This window comes from Schistocerca gregaria, chromosome 2 (genome assembly GCF_023897955.1).
Source record: "Schistocerca gregaria isolate iqSchGreg1 chromosome 2, iqSchGreg1.2, whole genome shotgun sequence".
Lineage (NCBI taxonomy): Eukaryota > Metazoa > Arthropoda > Insecta > Orthoptera > Acrididae > Schistocerca > Schistocerca gregaria.
This window is the reverse complement of record NC_064921.1, coordinates 403,784,043-403,805,728: the sequence shown is the minus strand read 5'-3', so window position 1 is coordinate 403,805,728 and position 21,686 is coordinate 403,784,043. Positions and strand designations below refer to the sequence as shown.

General features: G+C 44.4%; 1 protein-coding gene across 4 annotated transcripts in view; it reads right to left on the bottom strand.

Annotated features, from left to right (window-relative positions):
- LOC126322757 (uncharacterized) overlaps window positions 1–21,686 on the bottom strand; it is a 672,754-nt gene that overhangs the window by 611,662 nt on the left and 39,406 nt on the right. The window lies entirely within an intron of this gene.

Genomic DNA, 21,686 nt, shown 5'->3' with positions numbered 1-21,686 from the left:
ACAATAAACCTGCTTGTAGCATATTTTTGACGTTTCTCGAAAGAGTCATACAAGAATCCGGAACGCCCGGTAGTTTAACTAAATTTCAGATGATGGTTCAAATGGCTCTGAGCACTATGGGACTTAAATTCTGAGGTCATCAGTCGCCTAGAACTTAGAACTACTTAAACCTAACTAACCTAAGGACATCACACACATCCATGCCCGAGGCAGGATTCGAACCTGCGACCGTAGCGGTCGCGCTGTTCCTGACTTTAGCGCCTAGAACCGCTGGGCCACCACGGCCGGCTCAGATGATGGCCATGGACTAGAGTTATGTGGCTTTGCGTGGCAGATATTTAGCTGACTTTTCGTCGAGGCTGCTTTTATCGGCTAAACAAGTATCTTCTACAGCAGAGAGAAGGGGCAGATGATCTCAAACCCATACAGAGAGGTGGACTGATTGTTTAAAATTTATCGAGGGAGAAACCCGCCCAAACACAAGCCACAAATTGAAATGAAATAAATCTGAAAAATAATGGTAAATAGCGGACCGCAAACGACATGCTAAACGCTGGGAAAGAGAGCGAGTCTGATAGCAACGAAGATGTCCAGAGAACAGATGTTCGGTACAGAGACAGTAGGTGGCCAATATAGAAACCAGAAACCAAGTGTCACTGATGTTGACGAAGTTTGCTTTATGTTGTGAACCATTCGAAGTACGCGTAATCTATACTAAGGTGACCATTCGTCCCGTTTTCTTTCTTTTTTTTTCGGGACAGTTCCGATTTTTGTGCGTCTGTCCCTAATTTTTACAAAGGTAATTCGGGTCTCCTGTTTGTCCCGAAATTAACAATCATGACTCAATTTGTCCCGAATTAGACATTCATTTCACCTGTATCGGAATATTTTATTATTAGTTTTAGTTATGGTGGGAAATTGACAAGAGGGTACGACAAATTGTCGAACCGTTATCAAACTGTTTCTACTGTGCAAACAGGCGTTGACCGCAGCTCGAACAGCTAATAGGCAGTCAGAGACCACTGCAACTGGGAAAAAGTCGCACTCGAATGCATTCGCGCGGTCGAAACGGTTCTAACCGTAACTTGAACAGAAGAAGAAAGAAATCTGCAAATTTCCTGATAGCCATGGAAGAGGCAGAGGAGGTTTTGTGGCAAACATGCAGACTAAATAAAGTAACTCGAACAGACGAACAGTAACATACGCTCTCGTTGACTTTGGCGTCGCCAACGCAGTGTACGCTGGTCTCTAGAATACTACCATTTGACTACATGAACAATATATGGACAAGTGACAAAACACAGTTGGCTGTAGAAACCATGAAAGCAATGTTAGTAAGAAGAATAAATTATGATGAAACTTGTGTCGAGATTTTTAATATGTTGTTGAAAAATACAGACTTGATAAAGAAAACTGACAGCACTGATAAATACAGTTGCCCTGATCACACGCATTCATATTAGAAGGTATTAATAAAACGTAGCTGTGCTATTCTTTGCAACAAATTTAATTGATATTTTGTATTTATTACATTTAATTGAAACCTTCTTCTCATATAATAAATAAATAAATATAGCCTATTTTGCAAAATTTTTAATGTGTCCCGGAATTGGGCCTAGGAAATATGTTAATGTCCCGAATTTGAGTCTAGAAAATATGGCCACTTTATCTATACGGTCGTCTCGGCTCAAATTAACATTCATCACCCGGAGACACGGAGTAGAGCACCGCATTCCTGTCTACAGATCTGGTGGAGCGCCGACTGTAAATGACGCCGAGGCGCGCTGAGCCGAGCCGCTGAACGCCCGTCGCGCCGTGCCGAGGCGGGCCGGGTCCGTGGCTGTTGACGCAGCGGCACGACGGACCCGCCGCCTCGCACGCTGTCATTACGTCGGCTCACTGCGCGTGGCCGGCGGCCGGACCTTGGCCCCGTTTCACGACGGCCAGCCTAATGACGCCGAACAGTTACCTGCGACGCCCGCACCCCACCAGCAGGCAAACCGTGACGCACCGCCGCCATCACGACAAGCTATTTGTAGACCAGTCAGTCATTACCTAAGGCCACATGTCAGATTCACGGTAAATGCTGCGGCGTGGAACTTCTTCGCCTCAAATTAGTTATGACCCATTAAAACACTTTTAATCTTTTTTTTTTATCAGATCGTGACACACTTATTAGTGGCGGTATCCGCGATTCGTATTTACACAAATTAGCCTTAGTTTGTCTGTCAGTCGCTGTTTTAATTTCAAAATGAGCAGTTTCGTTCAATGTCGTCCAATTACAGGTCTCATCTCGTATTTACAGTATAACCTGACTTAACAGTCAAGAGACTCTGTGACAAAAATGGTACTGAAACAGAGGATGACAGACTAAAAGCCGAAATACTAAATGTGTTTATCCAAAGCTGTTTCACAGAGGAAGACTGCACTGTAGTTCCTTTTCTAGATTCTCGTGCAGATGACAAAATGGTAGATATCGAAATAGACGACAGAGCGATAGAGAAACAATTAAAACCGCATAAACAGGAAAGGCCGCTGGACCTGATGGGATACCAGTTCGATTTCACACAGAGTACGCTAAGGAACTTACCCCCCTTCTTGCAGCGGTGTACCGTAGGTCTCTAGAAGAGCGTAGCGTTCCAAAGGATTGGAAAAGGGCACAAGTCATCCCCGTTTTCAAGAAGGGACGTCGAACAGATGTACAGAACTATAGACCTGTATCTCTAACGTCGATCAGTTGTAGAATTTTGGAACACGAATTGTGTTCGAGTATAATGACTTTTCTGGAGACTAGAAATCTACTCTGTGGGAATCAGCATGGGTTTCGAAAAAAGACGGTCGTGTGAAACCCAGCTCGCGCTATTCGTCCACGAGACTCAGAGGGCCATAGACACGCGTTCACAGGTAGATGCCGTGTTTCTTGACTTCCGCAGGGCGGTCGATGCAGTTCCCCACAGTCGTTTAATGAACAAAGTAAGAGCATATGGTCTATGAGACCAATTGTATGATTGGATTGAAGATTTCCTAGATAACAGAACTCAGCATGTTATTCTCAATGGAGAGAAGTCTTCCGAAGTAAGAGTTATTTCAGGTGTGCCGCAGGGGAATGTAATAGGACCGTTGCTATTCACAATATACATAAATCACCTGGTGGATGACATCGGAAGTTGACTGAGACTTTTTGCAGATGATGCTGTGGTGTATCGAGAGGTTGTAACAATGGAAAATTGTACTGAAATGCAGGAGGATGTGCAGCGAATTGACGCACGGTGCAGGAATGGCAATTGAATCTCAATGTAGACAAGTGTTATGTGCTGCGAATACATAGAAAGATAGATCCCATATCATTTATCTAGAAAATAGCAGGTCAGCAACTGGAAGCAGTTAATTCCATAAATTATCTGGGAGTACGCATTAGGAGTGATTTAAAATGGAATGATCATTTAAAGATGATCGTCGGTAAATCAGATGCCAGGCTGAGATTCATTGGAAGAATCCTAAGGAAATGCAATCCGAAAACAATGGAAGTAGGTTACAGTACGCTTGTTCGCCCACTGCTTGAATACTGCTCAGCAGTGTGGGATCCGTACCAGATAGGGTTGAGCAGATCGTTACAGGATCATTTAGTAATCGCGAAAGTGTTACGGAGATTATAGATAAACTCCAGTGGAAGACTCTGCAGGAGTGTCGCTCAGTAGCTCGGTACGGTCTTTTGTTAAATTATCGAGAACATACCTTCACCAAGGAGTCAAGCAGTATATTGCTCCCTCCTACGTACATCTCGCGAAGACACCACGAGGATAAAGTCAGAGAGATTAGAGCCCACACAGAAGCATACCGACAATCCTTCTTTCCACGAACAATACGAAACTGGAATAGAAGAGAGAACCGATAGAGGTACTCAGGGTACCCTCCGCCACACACCGTCAGGTGGCTTGCGGAGTATGGATGTAGATGTAGATGTAGATGTAGTTAAGTGTGCGAGTAACACTGGCAGTTCGGTTACAGCTATACGGGGTGGTCCATTGATAGTGACCGGACCAAATATCCTACAAAATAAGCATCAAACGAAAAAACTGCAAAGAACGAAACTCGTCTACCTTGAACGGTGAAACCAGATGGAGTTATCGCTGGCCCACTAGATAGCACTGCCATAGGTCAAACGGATATCAACTGCGTTTTTTAAAATCGGATCCCCCATTTTTATTGCATATTCGTGTAGTACGTAAATAAATATGAATGTTTTACTTGAACCACTTTTTTCGCTTTGTGACAGATGGCGCTGTAATAGCCACAAACGTATAAGTACGTGGTGTCACGTAACTTTCCGCCAGTGCGGACGGTATTTGCTTCGTGATACATTATCCGTGTTAAAATGGGCCGTTTACCAATTGCGGAAATGGTCGATAACGTGTTGATGTATGGCTACTGTGATCAAAATGCCCAACGGGCGTGTGCTATATATCCTGCTCGGTATCCTGGACGACATCATCCAAGTGTCCGGACCGTTCGCCGGATAGTTACGTTATTTAAGAAAACTGGAAGTGTTCAGCTTCGTGTGAAATGTTAACCACAATCTGCAACAAATGCTGATGCCCAAGTAGGTGTTTTAGCTGCTGTCACGGCTAATCCGCAAATCAGTAGCAGACAAATTGCGCGAGAATCGGGAATCTAAAAGTCGTCGGTGTTGAGAATGGCAGGCCAGAATGGCTGAGCGGTACTAGGCGCTTCAGTCTGTAACCGCGCGACCGCTACGGTCGCAGATTCGAATCCTGCCTCGGACATGGATGTGTGTGATGTCCTTAGGTTAGTTAGCTTTCGGTAGTTCTAAGTTATAGGGGACTGATGACCTCCGATGTTAAGTCCCATAGTGCTCAGAGCCATTTGAACCATTTTGTTGAGAATGCTACATCAACATCGATTGCACCCGTACCATACTTCTATGCACCAGGAATTGCATGGCGACGACTTTAAACGCCATGTACATTTCTGATACTGGGCACAAGAGAAATTACGGGACGATGACAGATTTTTTGCACACTTTCTATTTAGCGACGAAGCGTCATTCACGGTAACATAAACCGGCATAATATGCACTATTGAGCAAAGGAGAACCCACGATAGCTGCGACAAGTGTAACATCAGCGATATTCGCGGGTTAATGTATGGTGCGGCATTATGGGAGGAAGGATAATTGGTCCCCACTTCATCGATGGCAATCTAAATGGTGCAATCTATGCTGATTTCCTACGTAATGTTCTACCGAAGTTACTACAAGATGCTTCACTGCATGACAAAATGGCGATGTACTTCCAACATGATGGATGTCCGGAATATAGCTCGCGTGCAGTTGAAGCGGTATTGAATAGCGTATTTCATGACAGGTGGATTGGTCGTCGAAGCACAATACCATGGCCCACACGTTCACCGGATCTGACGGCCTCGGATTTCTTTCTGTGGGGAAAGATGAAGGGTATTTGCTATCGTGATCCACCGACAACTCCTGACAACATGCGTCAGCGGCTTGCCAGTGCATGTGCGAACATTAGGGAAGGCGAACTACTCGCTGTTGAAAGCAATGTCGTTGCACGTGTTGCCAAATGCATTGAGGTTGATGGACATCATTTTGAACATTTATTGCAGTAAAGTGGTATTTGCAGGTAATCATCATGGAACAGCATGCGTTCTCAGAAATTTAAAGTTCACAAAGGTACATGTATCACATTGGAACAACTGAAAGAAAATGTTCAAAGGCACCTACGTTATGTATTTTAATTTGAAAATCCTACCTGTTACCAACTGTTCGTCTAAAATCGTGAGCCATATGTTTGTGACTATTACAGCGCCATCTATCACAAAGTGAAAAAAATGGTCCAACTAAAACATTCATATTTCTATACGTACTACATGAATAAGTAATAAAAAATGGGGGTTCCTATGTAAAAAAATGCAGTTGGTATCCGTTTGACCTATGGCAGCGCCATCTAGCGGGCCAATTATAGCGCCACCTGGTTTCCCCCTTCAAGCTAGACAAATTTCGTTCTTTGTAGTTTTTTTCGTTTGACGCTTATTTCGTGAGATATTTGGCCCGGTCACGATCAATGGACCACACTGTATACTGTGAAACTGCGAGATATGATTTAACGCATACCGAACGGTTCCCGGATATGCGACTTTTTAAGTAATGGAATCCATTACGTAGTCTTGGACAGAGAGTGTCTATCAGACAGATCAGTGTCGCCAGGAATGCCGCAGTGAGGGGGTGACATGGATTTGCTCTTGTTCTCTGCACAGGTCAGGAACAGTCTTCGAAGCTTGTAAAGGTTCTGCTGGGTAGATTGTGGTGAGAAAATCTGGTTAAGAAAAAAATTCTATGCTTTGCGCGCTTTACAATTTAATTGTCATTGACTTTAGCCACTCAGGCTGTAACGCACACAAATTCAAGCACTAAAAATAAACAAACACCGTCCAAACACGCATTGAAGGTCCAGTGGTACCGATCGGTCGCCGTGTCGTCCTCAGCTCTTCGGCGTCACCAGATACAGATATGGTGGGGCATGTAGTCAGCACATCGCTCTCCAAAGAGAATCCGGTCGCATGTGTAGTACACTAACGGCAAGACACAATAAATGCCTTCACTGCGCGATAGCAATGGAAAGTGCTGCCAAAGCAGAGTTGCGAAACACAGCCCTCCGAAATTCCTTCATCAAAAAAGACGAAGTACATATTCCAGAATTCGAATCAAGAGCAGCTACTAACATGAGGAACGTAGAATTAGATATCCTCGGAGTAGTGAATCAACTTAAATCACTTCATAAAAGCAACTCTTCCGGTCCAGATTGAATACCAGTTAGGTTCCTTTCAGAGCACCATATTTAACAATCATATATAACCGTTCCTTCGACGAAAGATCCGTTCCCATAGAATGGAAATTTGCACAGGTCACACCAGTATTCAAGAAAGGTATTGGGATAATAAACTAAATTACAGGCTCATGTTATTAACGTCGATATGCAGTAGGATTTTGGAACATGTACTGTGTTCGAACATTATGAATTACCTCGAAGAAAACGATCTATTGAACACACAGTCAACACAGATTTAGAAAACATCTTTCTTGTGAAACACAACTAGCTCTTTACTCGCACGAAATGCTGTATTCTATTGACAAGAGATTTCAAATTGATTATGTATTTCTGGATTTCCGGAAGGCTTTTGACACTGTAACACACAAGAGGCCAGTAGTAAATTGTGTGCTTGTGGAATATCGTCTCAGTTATGTAACTGTATTCATGATTTCCTGTCTGTAGTTGGCTCAAACGGCTCTGAGCACTATGGGACTTAACATATATGGTCATCAGTCCCCTAGAACTTAGAACTACTTAAACCTAACTAACCTAAGGACACCACACAACACCCAGCCACCACGAGGCAGAGAAAATCTCTGACCCCGCCGGGAATTGAACCCGGGAACCCCGGCGAGGGAAGCGAGAACGCTACAGCACGACCACGAGATGCGGGCTGTCTGTAGTTGATGGAAAACCATCGAGTAAAACAGAAGTGATTTCTGGCGTTCCCCGAGGTAGTGTTACTGGCCCTTTGCTGTTACTCATTATATAAACGATTTGGGAGACAATCCGAGCAACCGTCTTAGTTTGCAAATGCTGTCGTTTATCGACTAGTACAATTATCAGAAGATCAAAACAAATTTCAAACCTACTCAGAAAAGATATCTGTATGGTGCGAAAATTGGCAATTAATCCTAAATAACGAGAAGTGTGAGACCAGCCACATGAGTGCTAAAAGGAATCCGTTAAACATCAGTTACATGATAAATCAGTCAAATCTATAGGCCGAAAATGCAAGTAAGTACCTAGGAATTACAATTACAAACAACTTAAATTGGAAGCAACAGTTATGGGGGAGCCTACCAAAGACTGCGTTTACTGCCAGGACACTTAAAAAATGTACCAGATCTACTAAGGAGACTGCCTACAATACGCTCGTCCGTCCTCTTTCAGAATTCTGCCGCGCGCTGTGGAATCCTTACCAGATGGGATTGATGGAGTACATCGAAAACGTTCGAAGAAGGGGAGCACGCTTTATATTGTCGCGAAATAGGGGAGATTTGGGGCGGGCATCATTAAAACAAAGGCGATTTTCGTTGGGGCAGAATCTTCTCACGAAATTCCAATCACCAACTTTCTCCTCCGAATGCGAAAATACACTCCTGGAAATGGAAAAAAGAACACATTGACACCGGTGTATCAGACCCACCATACTTGCTCCGGACACTGCGAGAGGGCTGTACAAGCAATGATCACACGCACGGCACAGCGAACACACCAGGAACCGCGGTGTTGGCCGTCGAATGGCGCTAGCTGCGCAGCATTTGTGCACCGCCGCCGTCAGTGTCAGCCAGTTTGCCGTGGCATACGGAGCTCCATCGCAGTCTTTAACACTGGTAGCATGCCGCGACAGCTTGGACGTGAACCGTATGTGCAGTTGACGGACTTTGAGCGAGGGCGTATAGTGGGCATGCGGGAGGCCGGGTGGACGTACCGCCGAATTGCTCAACACGTGGGGCGTGAGGTCTCCACAGTACATCGATGTTGCTGCCAGTGGTCGGCGGAAGTTGCACGTGCCCGTCGATCTGGGACCGGACCGCAGCGACGCACGGATGCACGCCAAGACCGTAGGATCCTACGCAGTGCCGTAGGGGACCGCACCGCCACTTCCCAGCAAATTAGGGACACTGTTGCTCCTGGGGTATCGGCGAGGACCATTCGCAACCGTCTCCATGAAGCTGGGCTACGGTCCCGCACACCGTTAGGCCGTCTTCCGCTCACGCCCCAACATCGTGCAGCCCGCCTCCAGTGGTGTCGCGACAGGCGTGACTGGAGGGACGAATGGAGACGTGTCGTCTTCAGCGATGAGAGTCGCTTCTGCCTTGGTGCCAATGATGGTCGTATGCGTGTTTGGCGCCGTGCAGGTGAGCGCCACAATCAGGACTGCATACGACCGAGGCACACAGGGCCAACACCCGGCATCATGGTGTGGGGAGCGACCTCCTACACTGGCCGTACACCTCTGGTGATCGTCGAGGGGACACTGAATAGTGCACGGTACATCCAAACCGTCATCGAACCCATCGTTCTACCATTCCTAGACCGGCAAGGGAACTTGCTGTTCCAACAGGACAATGCACGTCCGCATGTATCCCGTGCCACCCAACGTGCTCTAGAAGGTGTAAGTCAACTACCCTGGCCAGCAAGATCTCCGGATCTGTCCCCCATTGAGCATGTTTGGAACTGGATGAAGCGTCGTCTCACGCGGTCTGCACGTCCAGCACGAACGCTGGTCCAACTGAGGCGCCAGGTGGAAATGGCATGGCAAGCCGTTCCACAGGACTACATCCAGCATCTCTACGATCGTCTCCATGGGAGAATAGCAGCCTGCATTGCTGCGAAAGGTACTGTACACTGTACTAGTGCCGACATTGTGTATGCTCTGTTGCCTGTGTCTATGTGCCTGTGGTTCTGTCAGTGTGATCATGTGATGTACCTGACCCCAGGAATGTGTCAATAAAGTTTCCCCTTCCTGGGACAATGAATTCACGGTGTTCTTATTTCAATTTCCAGGAGTGTATTTTGTTGACGCCAACCTACATAGCGAGAAACGGTGACCATAATAAAATAGGGGAAATCAGAACTCGCACGGATAATACAGATGTTCTGTTTTTCCGCGCGATATAAAAGATTTTAATAATAGAGAATTGTGAAGGTGATTCGATGAACCCTCTGCCAGGCACGTAAATGTGGTTTGCAGAGTATCCATGTAGATTACCTAGATGTCCTGGCCGTTGTCAGTTTCCGTGACCGATGCGGCTACTTCTCAGTTACGTAGCTTCTCAACTGGCCTCACAAGGGCTGAGTGCAACCCGCTTGCCAACAGCACTCGGCCGACCTGGGTGGTGACCCATCCAAGAGGTAGCCAAGCGCGACAGCTCCTAACTTCGGCGAACTGACGGGAACCGGTGTTACCACTGCAGCAAGGCCGTTGGCCAAAGCCATGCACTAACAAGTGCTAAATTGCGGCAATGCCCACACACGTGTGGGTCTGGCAGTGCCGGCCGGTGTGGCCGAGCGGTTCTAGACGTTTCATTTCGAAACCGCGCCACCGCGACGATCGCAGGTTCAAATCCTACCTCGGGCATGGATATATGTGATGTCCTTAGGTTAGATAGGTTTAAGTAGTTCTAAGTTCTAGGAGACTGATGACCTCAGTTGTTATGTCTCATAGTGCTCAGACCCATTTGAACCTTTTTTTTGTCTGGGAGTTACCACTTGTTGAAATGGTCTTACTAGTTAAAATGTGCTTTTTTAGAAAGTCATAAATTTAAGCTAGGTGAGCAAAAGCTACGATTATTCGCTTTAAGGAATCAAGAAGAAGGGCAAGTATGATGACACTGTCTCTGGCAGGCTGCTTGAATTTGCGCGCGCAGCGACCTGATTGGCTAACTTCAAAGCTTATTAAACCGGATACGGTACTACGTATCGATATTTTTCTTACTATTATTTCTCACTGCAGCCTACCGTGCAAACCTTTACAATGTTTTCCGACTGCTTATGACCACCCTCCATACGTAAATGATATGACAGCTGCGATGAGCGGCAATCTGTTTGCTGATGATGTACTATAAGGGAAAATATCGTCGTTGAGAGACTGTAGAAGGACACAGGATCAATGAGACAGGATTCCTATTTGATGTGATGTATGACGGCTTGCTCTAAATGTAGAAAAATGCAAGTTAATGGAGATGAGTAGAAAAAACAATCCTATAGTGCTGAATATCTGAGCATAACGTTGGAAAGCGATGTGAAATGGAACAAGCACGTAAGATTAGTAGTAGAATTTCAGGAAAATGTAGTTCATCAATGAAAAAGACCGCGTATAGAACACTAACGCGACCCATTCTTGAGTAATGCAAGAATGCCAATTTAAAGGAAGATGTCGAAGCAATTCAGACTTGTTTTGCCAGATTTATTACCAGCAGGCTCGAGCAACACGCGAGTGTTTCGGAGATGCTTCATGAGTTAAAACTGACATTTGACATAGAGGAGGAGGGAGGGAGGCTTCGAGTAATTACCCCAGAGGCCGGATGTATCTCTGTCAAAGGGGCCACTTGCTCTCACTCCGTGAGACCTAGAAATAAGACTTTAAACCAGGAACTAGGCGCATAATCCGCTCAGTGACTTCACACTAGGACTTTATTTTCTCTTTTAGAGTCATAAGCCTTTATTTCGCTGCAGATTATTGTGTTGTGTCGACCTCTTCATATCACAGTAGCAGTTACACTCAATTATTTACTGGATGTATTCAAAAATGGTTCAACTGGCTCTGAGCACTATGGGACTTAACATCTGAGGTCATCAGTCCCCTAGAACTTAGAACTACTTAAACCTAACTAACCTAAGGACATCATACACACCCATGCCCGAGGCTGGATTCGAACCTGCAACCGTAGCAGTCTCGCGGTTCCGGACTGAGCGCCTAGAACCGCTAGACCACCGCGGCTGGCGGATGTATTCCAGCCTCTGTCTACCCCTACTGTTTTTATACTTTATTGCTCCTGCAATACTTGAAGTTACTTCCTGACGTTTAACAACTGTCCTACCAACATTCCATAGTCCCAAAAATACCACAAGAATAGAACAGATCGCCTAAGGCTCAAGTACCTACTGAAGCTGCCCAGTGGTTGCGACACTGGAGTCGCATGCGGAGATTCAAATCCGTGTCTGGCTGTTCCGATTTGTGTTTTGCGTGGTTTAGCTACATCGTTTCAGACTAACGCCAGAATGGCTCCTTTGAGAAGAATACACGCGACTTCTTCCTCATCCTGCCTCGATTCACGCTTATGCTCCTTCCTCTTAAGACATCTGCGTCGACGGAACATTTAGATACAGTTTTTCCAGCTACCTTCCTGGCTCAAGAACTATGATACTAGTTTGCGTTAGCGACCTGACTGCGGAGGTGAATCTGTGTTTGTATTCACAACTACCCACAGATATAATCAATTATATTTATGTCGATGCACAAGATACAGACAGGAATCTCCTGATATTTTTTTAGCATCTGTGGAAATACATCTGTAACAGCAGATAGAAATAAGGCGGGGGTGGACAGCAAGTATACTAAAAGAGAAATCACTGGATACCAGGACTTCGCAACGCTTCCGGAGCGATTATCGATCAAAGACACATGTTCGTCAGAGAATAATTTATTTCAGGATGTAAATGGGGCCTTGCTAAGAGTGGGAAGCATGAGGAATGGCGCACGCCCGCTGTAGCTTTCGCCGAGAACCTGTTTCGCAGTTGCCGCTTACTGTCCGTAAACATCGCTTATACGCTAATTAACACTAAGAATAAGAAAAAACAGCTCGCGTTAGAGCGGGGTTGTATACTCTGTTCTTTCTTCTTTTGTAGCCAGTGCTTCGCAGCTAACACGTCAGAGGCCCCGAGTAAACAACATTGGTCGACTGCCCGAAGTCACTAATAGAACGTAAGACTCCACGGTACATACATTACGAGACATTTACACGTTATAGCTACAGGCCGAACTTCGGTCTTAATTATCGTTCCGTATGAGGGCGTAACGTATGCAATATATTGATATTCTTCTCCTATTATATCAAATGGTTCAAATGGCTCTGAGCACTATGGGACTTAACATTTGAGGTCATCAGTCCCCTAGAACTTAGAACTACTTAAACCTAACTAACCTAAGGGCATCACAGACATCCATGCCCGAGGCAGGATTAGAAACTGCGGTCGTAGCGGTCGTGCGATTCCAGACTGAAGCGCCTAGAACCGCTCGGCTACATTGGCCGGCCCCTATTATATCAAATATTTATTAAGTTATTGAGGTATTTCACGGAAGCCTCATACAGCAGCTTCGAGAATTCATATTAACGAAGAGAAAGCCTTTTCATACTACATACACAATTTTTCTGGTAAAACTTTTTAAAAAAAGTTAATCCCTTTATTTTGAATTAGAGTCCTGTACTCATGAAAACTCGATATGTTTTAACTGTGTGCACATAAAAAAGTCTCTAAATGGTAATAGGATCACAATATTTTGCTATTCGAATTAAAAAAGTGTAAGCAACTGACGGTATGATATAAATTTCACGCGGTAGCTGCTGATTAAAACAGATAATTTACGAAGGTAAGCTGGTCATAGTTTTACAACCCATAAAAAACAAACGCTTTTCTCCGCCTGGGTCGTTACTGAGAAAAAGTGAGCTTGGCGATATAGATGGTTGGTTACATGACTTCAGAAATCTTCTTTTCAAGTTGCATAGGCTTGTAGAAACAAACAAGGAAATAACGAAGCTAGTGACTGTTATTAGGGACCCACGCAAAGGTCACGGAAAGATGCACTTCTTTCCTCACACTTTTAATAGATACTCGTTTACTTCCAGAACTAAATTACTATCTGATGTTAAGTCATTTTAGTCGAGTACAGTTCTACGCCCGATAGAAAGATTTGATAGTCATCGATTTCTCAGTTCAACTCGGTTGCAGTTACAATTATTTTCTGCCTGTACTAAGAATAGTGTGAATCTATTTTCTCAAACTAATTTGCATCAACACACAAGTAATTTACTCCGAAAATGCTCTTGAGCACGACCTACACAAATATATAATTTATTCAGTTCAGCGTCATATGATTTCCACGAACGGACGTCTCCAATAGACCTTATAGAAGAATTAACAACTACTGTCATTATACAAATGTGGACTAATTTCTCTACTTACTATAAAAAGTGTCTGGACATGGTGCAGCATAGTGGCGTAAAATAACTGCCACTGAGCAAAACCGACGTTTCGGCATCGGTTACACTCGCCTCCTTTTGGGTCTCACCCAGCCCTCCCCACTTCCTTTCCTACTTTCGCCATTCCCATGAGATTTACCCCACCATCCAGGTCAAAACGTCGGTTTTATCCAGTCATACTCATTTCACAGTGCGGTGCGGCAACATACCCAGAAAACTTTTATTTTCATTAACTTTGTCCGCGGAAGTCGAAGACTTACATTAGGATTTTATGTGTTTCTGACTCTGATGTCAGTAGACGCTATGCACCAATTCAGGCAATTCTGGATGATGGAATCGGTGGCGACAATGTTGGCTTATTCACCGCTTTTATATATGCTTGCAGGTAGGGATAGTCAGCCACCAAATAATTTTGAAAATTTCACCATCATTTATTTTGCACAGTTCGCTACTGTTTTCAGTCAGTGACCATGATCAAGCTTATCTGGCATAAAGGGCAGGAAAGTTATATAATAATTTGAACTTTCCTGCCGTTTATGACATCTAAGCTTGATAATGGTCATTGACCGAAACTAGTAGCGAACTGTGCAAAATAAATGACATATGAAGGTTGTACCATTAACTTTAACAGTTATCCGAAATAATATACGGAAATAATTAAAAACTTAGTTTGGTATTTTTTTTAATTTTTATACCTTTACTGCTATTTCACTCTTTTGTGTATGGATTTACAGTGACTCTCCATTCCGTTTTCGGTCGCGCAATTTTAAAACTGAAAAGCTGATGTAAGTTTTTAAAAATAATGGATACTAACAAGTGTTTAAAAATGATATAAATACATTTATAATGTTAAAACTATGCATGGTGCCATAAATATTCAAAATAATCACTGTATTTCACTTTACAGGAATGACTGGTAACAGAAAAAGAAAAAGTTAAGAAAGCGTAAAATATATTTGTTCTGTGGTCGAATGAGACTGGATCGAAAGGGCTGGGACGTATGAGCTGGTGTCATGAGTTAGGGTTTGTGTTAGGACACAGAAGTTAGAAATTAAAGGGGAGAAAAGTATTATTAGAACACAGTATCCGGGATGTATAGCGTAGAAAAACGTGTTGAGTGTGGACAAGAAGCAAGGGGAACTTCGTGAGCTGGTAAGGGATTCGATAAGAGAATCTGAGCGACACGTGGAGTAAGGTGGAAATGCATGGCACTCGAGGACTTGGAGGAAGTGTTGGACATTGATGGAGATGAAATTCAGCCTATACTGACGTAGGAGGCAGTAAATCACATCACGGGTTTGTAAGTTTAAAGCAAAACCTACGTCTGTTGGTTAGCAGTTGTAGTTTTCGCGGTTGTCTGCCGTTGATCGATTAGTAGGCTGGGTTTCCGAGATAATTTACAAACCGAAGTTACTGCTAAGTATTTAAGTGTGATACTTGGAATTGATGTTCTGAATGATGAGGTAGTGGCCTTGGTACAGAAAGCTGATGGTGGTTATCAAATCATTACCTGAGTATTAGAGAGTTCATCTTGAGTAGACACTGGTATCGGCAGGAGATAATGTGGTGGAGAGATCACTGAGGGTGTACAAAGCATAGTGTGCAAGTAGTAGCATCAGAATTCTGGAGGGGTAGAAAGTAGGAGGTTATTGAGGAATAACAGAAACGTGAATGATACACAGGATTGGAGGAAGGATGGATCTTGTGTCAAGCAGCACATCATCAATACTGCATTCTAACATTACTAGATTGCTTTTACTACTCATCTACATTAATTTACATTTTCCACATTTAGAGCCATACATCAAACCAAGTAGAAATTTTCTATGTCATCCCGTATTGTAGAAAAGCCTCTCAACGACATTTTCCCGCACACTACAGCGCCAACAACAAACATTCGCACATTCCTGCTCTCCCTATCCGTCGGATCGTTTATTTACATAAAGAGGAAGAGCCATCCAACCACACTTCCCTGTAGCATTCCTGACGATACCCTACCGTCTGGTGAACACTCGTCGTCGAGGTCGACGTCTTGGCTTCTATTACTTAAGAATGTGGTCCGCTCTTTGTCTAATGTGATATGTCCTTGAATCTAGCGACTTATTCCACCATATCCCTTGCACACATTCTAGGATCTTCTTTAACAGTCTGCAGGGGGCCGCTGTGTCAAACGCTTTCAGGGAATCTACGAGGGCGCGTTGAAAAATAATACCTCCGAATTTTTTATCCCATTCTTAATATTGCTTGAGGTATTATACACTGAAGTGGCAAAGAAACTGGTACACCTGCCTAACATCGTACTGAGCCTTCGCTAGCACGCAGAAGTGCCTCAACACGACATGGCATGGACTCGACTAATGTCTGAAGTAGTGCTGGAGGAATTAACGCCATGAATTCCGCGAGGCTGTCCATAAATCCGTAAGAGTACGAGGGTGTGGAGATGTCTTCTGAAGAGCATGTAGCAAGGAATCCCAGATATGCTCAATAATGTTCATGTCTCGGGAGTTTGGTGGCCAGCGGAAGTGTTTGAACTCAGAAGAGTGTTCCTGGAGCCACTCCGTAGCAATTCCAGACGTACGGGGCGTCGCCTTGTCCTGCTGGAATTGCCCAAGTCCGTCGGAAATGCACAATGGACGTGAATGGATGCAGGTGATTAGACAGGACGTTTACGAACGTGTCACCTGTTAGTCGTGTCTGGGATCCCATGTCACTTCAACTGCACACCCCCACACGCTTACAAGGCCTCCAGCAGCTTGAACAGTCCTCTACTGACATGCAGCGTCCATAGATTCATGAGGTTGCCTCTATACCCACACAGGTCCACCCGCTCGTTACAATTTGAAACGAGACTCGTCCGACCAGGTAACATGTTTCCAGTCATCAACAGCCTAATGTCGGTGTTGACGGGCCTAGGCGAGTCGTGAAGCTTTGTGTCGTACAGTCATGGAGTATACCTGAATGGGCCTCGACTCCGAGAGCCATGTCAATAATGTTTCGTTGAATGGTTCGCAAGCTAACCCTTGTTGATGGGCCAGCATTGAAATCAGCGCAATGTGCGTAAGAGTTGCACTTTTGTCCGTTGACCATCATCTCCAGTCGTCGTTGGTCCCTTTTTTGCAGGAACTTTTTCCAGCCGCAACGATGTCGGACATTTGATATTTTACCGGTTTCCTGATATTCACCATACACTCGTGAAATGGTCGTACGGGAAAATCCCCACCTCATCGCTACCTCGGAGATGCTGCGTCCCATCGCTCGCGTGCCGATTATAACACCAGGTTCAAACTCAATAAAATCTTGAAAACATGCCATTGTAGCAGCAGTAACCGACCTAACAATTGCGTCAGACGACACTTGTCGTATATAGGCGTTGCCGACCGCAGCGCCGTATTCGGCCTGTTTACATATCTCTGTACTTGAATACGCATACCTATCCCAGTTTCTTTGGCGCTTCAGTGTGTGCCATGCGTGTTACTCGCTCCACTTCCCCGCTTATCTGTCCAAGCTGCAACCCTCTGCCGCCAGAGGGCTCGGAATTTCGGCGTGTAACATGGCGGTGTGTGACGTAGCTAAGTCGGCGAGTGAGAAACCCTCAGAAAACTGAGAGCACGAATTCAAAGAGTTCTTCCACACGTGGATCACCTTCTCCTTGAGCATGACGATGCCAAACCCACACATGAGAGCTGCGATATCTGCAGCAATCCGACATCTTGTGTTCACGGGAATCGATCAACCTACGTACATTCCCGACTTGGCACCATCCGATTTTCATCTGTTTCCAAAAAATAAAGAATTCCATTTTGATAGTGATAAAGCGGTACAAGCAGAAGTGAGGTTGTGGCTCCGCCAACAAAGTCAAACATTCTTCAGTGACGGTATCAACAAATTTGTCTCTCAGTGGAAGAACTGTGTTCATCTCCTGGACGACTATGTTGCGAAATATACATGTAAACATGAAAAATAAAGATGTAGAATGTTAGTAAGGTGTGCTTTGTTTAAAAAGCTTAAAGATTTTTCATATGATTCGAGGTATTACTTTTCAGCACGGGTTCCTAGGAATATAGAACTGCCTTCTGCCCTTCGTCCATGGTTCGTTGCATATAGTCGACAAAAGGACAAGCTGAGTTTCATACGAGTGATGCTTTCTAAATCCGTGCTGATTTGTGGACAAAAGCCTCTGTGCATCAACGAAATTTATTATGTTCGAACTCAGAACATTTCAAGAATTCTGCAGTAAACCGATGTTAACAATGGTTTGTAATTTTGTGAATCCGTTCTTTAACCCTCCAGGTATAGGAGTCGCCTGCCCTTTTTCCAGTCATTTGAGGCTTTGAATTGGGCGAAAAATTCGCGATCAATGCAAACTAAGTAAGGGGCCAATGTCCCATTGTACTCTCTGTGAAACTGAATTGGTATCCCATTCGGACATAGCGACTTATTTGTTTAAACTATTTCAGTTGCTTCTCAACGCTACACATACCAATTTCATGTCCAGGTTAGCGGTTTCTGTGTGACCGTGAAACGACGGTTCAAATGGCTCTGAGCACTATGGGACTTAACATCTGAGGTCATCAGTCCTCTAGAACTTAGAACTACTTAAACCTATCTAACCTCAGTATATCACACACATCCATGCCCGAGGATTCGAACCTGCGACCGTAGCAGTCGCGTGGTTTCGGACTGAAGCACCTAGAACCGCTAGGCCACCTCGGCCGGCTGGAACGACGGTATGTTCGTACGATCCTAATGCGTGAATTATTTTTAAAACACGAAATTTAAAACTTCAGCTTTCCTTTTGCTGTCTTCTGTACCACACCTGATTTGTCGACGAATGACCGAATAGAAGCCTGCGATCGGCTTCGTAATTTTTACCTAGAACCAGAATTTACTCTGGTTTTCGGTAATAAATTTCGGTAACGTATGAAGGTGGAAGTTACATGCTTCACGCGTAGATCTATTTCCAGACGCACTCGTTTCTACGAGCTTTTGCCTGTCAGCATTTCCGTATTGTTCCTTGAACCCGTGCCGTATGTAGCAATACATCAATTAGACCTTCCGTGTTGCCACCATTGCTTGTAGCTTACCGCTGGCGAGAGTTGTTTCTCTCCTTGGACGGACAGTGTTTATCAGCGTGAGCTCGGTGTTCTTAGGGGACAATGGTGACCAGCGTAGCCACGAAGAAGCTTTGCTCGGCAGCCTGTCGGTTGGCTGGGAAGCGGGTTTGTTGTTGTACTTGCACGTCACGGAGATATTATGGACCCGTCAGACATTGATTGGAGCCTCAAGGAAGGTGGTTCTGCTCGGCGGCTGGCTCGCAAAATGACAGCGCATTATTTACGGGGCAGCTGGCATCCACGGATTTATTGTGAATCAGCCGAGGTGAGTCGTTTGGATGTACGGTAACCTAAGGCTGATGAGTGAGCTGACGGCTTGGCTATTTTCTGCTCACGTCCTATACACAGAATTGTACTGTCGATGAACAGATAATCTCTTAAATACGGTACCCCAAGTAGTTAAGAACTATCCATTGCGCCGATTTAGTGATTAATAGTTAATGGATTCACTGCCCCCAAACTTCTGTGTATCATATAATCTTATGCACCTTGTGCGAATGTATTTTTTAAGCGGACAGCTGTCTTGTTACATACTGTATCTCACAACTATGACGATAAATGATGTGTTAGTCTTCGGTTATGTTCACGGAGATCCACAGTATATTATGTTTATTCTGTGACCTTACGGAGCTTGTATGGGGTAATACGTTCAGTGAAAGTCGGACCATTAGATTTTCTATATTATGAGTAATCCGTACGTCTGCAGGGTGGCTGCTCCAGCGGTAAATGGTTGCTTATATACTGAAGAGCCAAAGGAAATGGTACACCTGCCTACCCGCCTAATGTCGCGCAGAGCCCCTGCGAACAAGCAAGAGCGCCGCAGCATACGACGTAGCATGGACTCGACTCATGTCTGAAGTGAACTGACACCATGAATCTTCTAGGGCTGTTCATAAATCCGTAAGACAACTAAGGGTGGAGATCTCTTCTGAACAGCACGTTGCAAGGCATTCCAGATATGCTCAATAATATTCATGTCTGAGGAGTTTGGTGGCCAGCGGAAGTCTCCTGTTGACATGCAAGCTCCATGGATTCGTGAGGTTGTCTCCATACCCGTACACGTCCATCCGCTAAATAAAATTTGAAACGAGACTCGTTTCAAACACCATGTTTCCAGGCAACGTGTTTCCAGTCATCAACAGTCCAACGTCTGTGTTGACAGGCCCAGGCGAGAATTAAAGCTTTGTGCCGTGCAGTCATCAAGGGTACACAAGTGGGCCTTCGACTAAGAAAACCCATATCGATGATGTTTCGTTGAATTGTTCGCACGCTAACACTTGTTAATGGCCCAGCATTGAGATCTGCAACAATTTGCGGAAGGGTTGCACTTCTGTCACGTTGAACGATTTTCTTCAGTCTTCGTTGGTCCCGTTCTTGTACGACCTTTTTTCGGTCGCAGCGGATTCGAATATTTGGTGTTTTGCTTGGTTCCTGATATTCATGGTACACTTATGAAATGGTCGTACGAGAAAATCCCCTCTTCATCGCCATCTCGGAGATGCTGTGTCCCATCGGTCGTGCGCCGACTATAGCACAACGTTCAAACTCACTTAAATCTTAATAACCTACCACGGCAGCTGCAGTAACCGATCTAACAACTGCGCCAGACACTTGTTGTCTTATATAGCTGTTGCCGATAGCAGCGCCGTATTCTGCCTGCTTACATATATCTGTATTAGAACACGCATGCGTATACCAGTTTCTTTGGCGCTTCAGTGTAGAAGGTACGGTTGTTTCCATTGCTAACACGAATCTGTTTCATGTTCGCTATTGTGGAATTTCCTGTATGTGCTGGTGGACTGACGCTCCAGCTCCTCCGGTCTATGTGACGGCGCCATCCTCATTGTAAACTCGCGCTGGTGCCAAGGGAAGCCTCGTTCCTAATAATTGTCTTCACGGTAATTACTCGTATTATCTTGTCGTCCTTAACTGATCGAACGTACACAAAGCGAATATTTATGCTTTTTGTCTTAGTGTTGTTCCCAGTTTGTCGTAAAATTTACACAGTGCTAAAGTTTAATTAAACATTTTCTTGAGTCTCTTGTTATCTTTTGATCTCGGTGTAATGCCACTCATGAATTTAATTGCTCGGTGCAATGACCTGTTGTTTTATGCTATGATACTGGAAACGGTACTAAATTTTAAACGAAATATTCTCCTTCTGTTGCCGTTAAAGATTTTGTAACTATTGTATTTATGAAGTTAACCAGTGTAACTTATCGTTCAATCAAATTAAAATTGTATTCTTATCAGTGAACGAGTAATTATTGGGCAGTCATTTCAATCGACCGTTTCCATCCTTTTATTTATCCTGCTGGGCCAACCGGCATGCCACAAAACCGTGAGTGCTACAGTCTCTGTTTCCTCGGCGTTTTCCAAATTTTGCTACCACAGTGGGCATTTCCTGTCCTTAACTCCCTTACTCGGCACATACTTTTCCAGAGCGCGATCCGTTTAATATTTGCCTTTAATCATCTACAGTCATTATTGGGAAACTGAATGATGTCCATCTTTAACAACTGCTTATCTGTTCTTTACAGACGAATGGAAAAACTAGTAGCAGCCCACCTCTGGGAAGATCACTTTGGATTCCATAGAAATATTGAAACACGTGAGGCAATACTGACCCTACGACTTATCTTAGAAGCTAGCTTAACGAAAGGCAAACCTACGTTTCTAGCATTTGCAGACTTAGAGAAAGCTTTTGACAATGTTGATTAGAATACTCTGTTTCA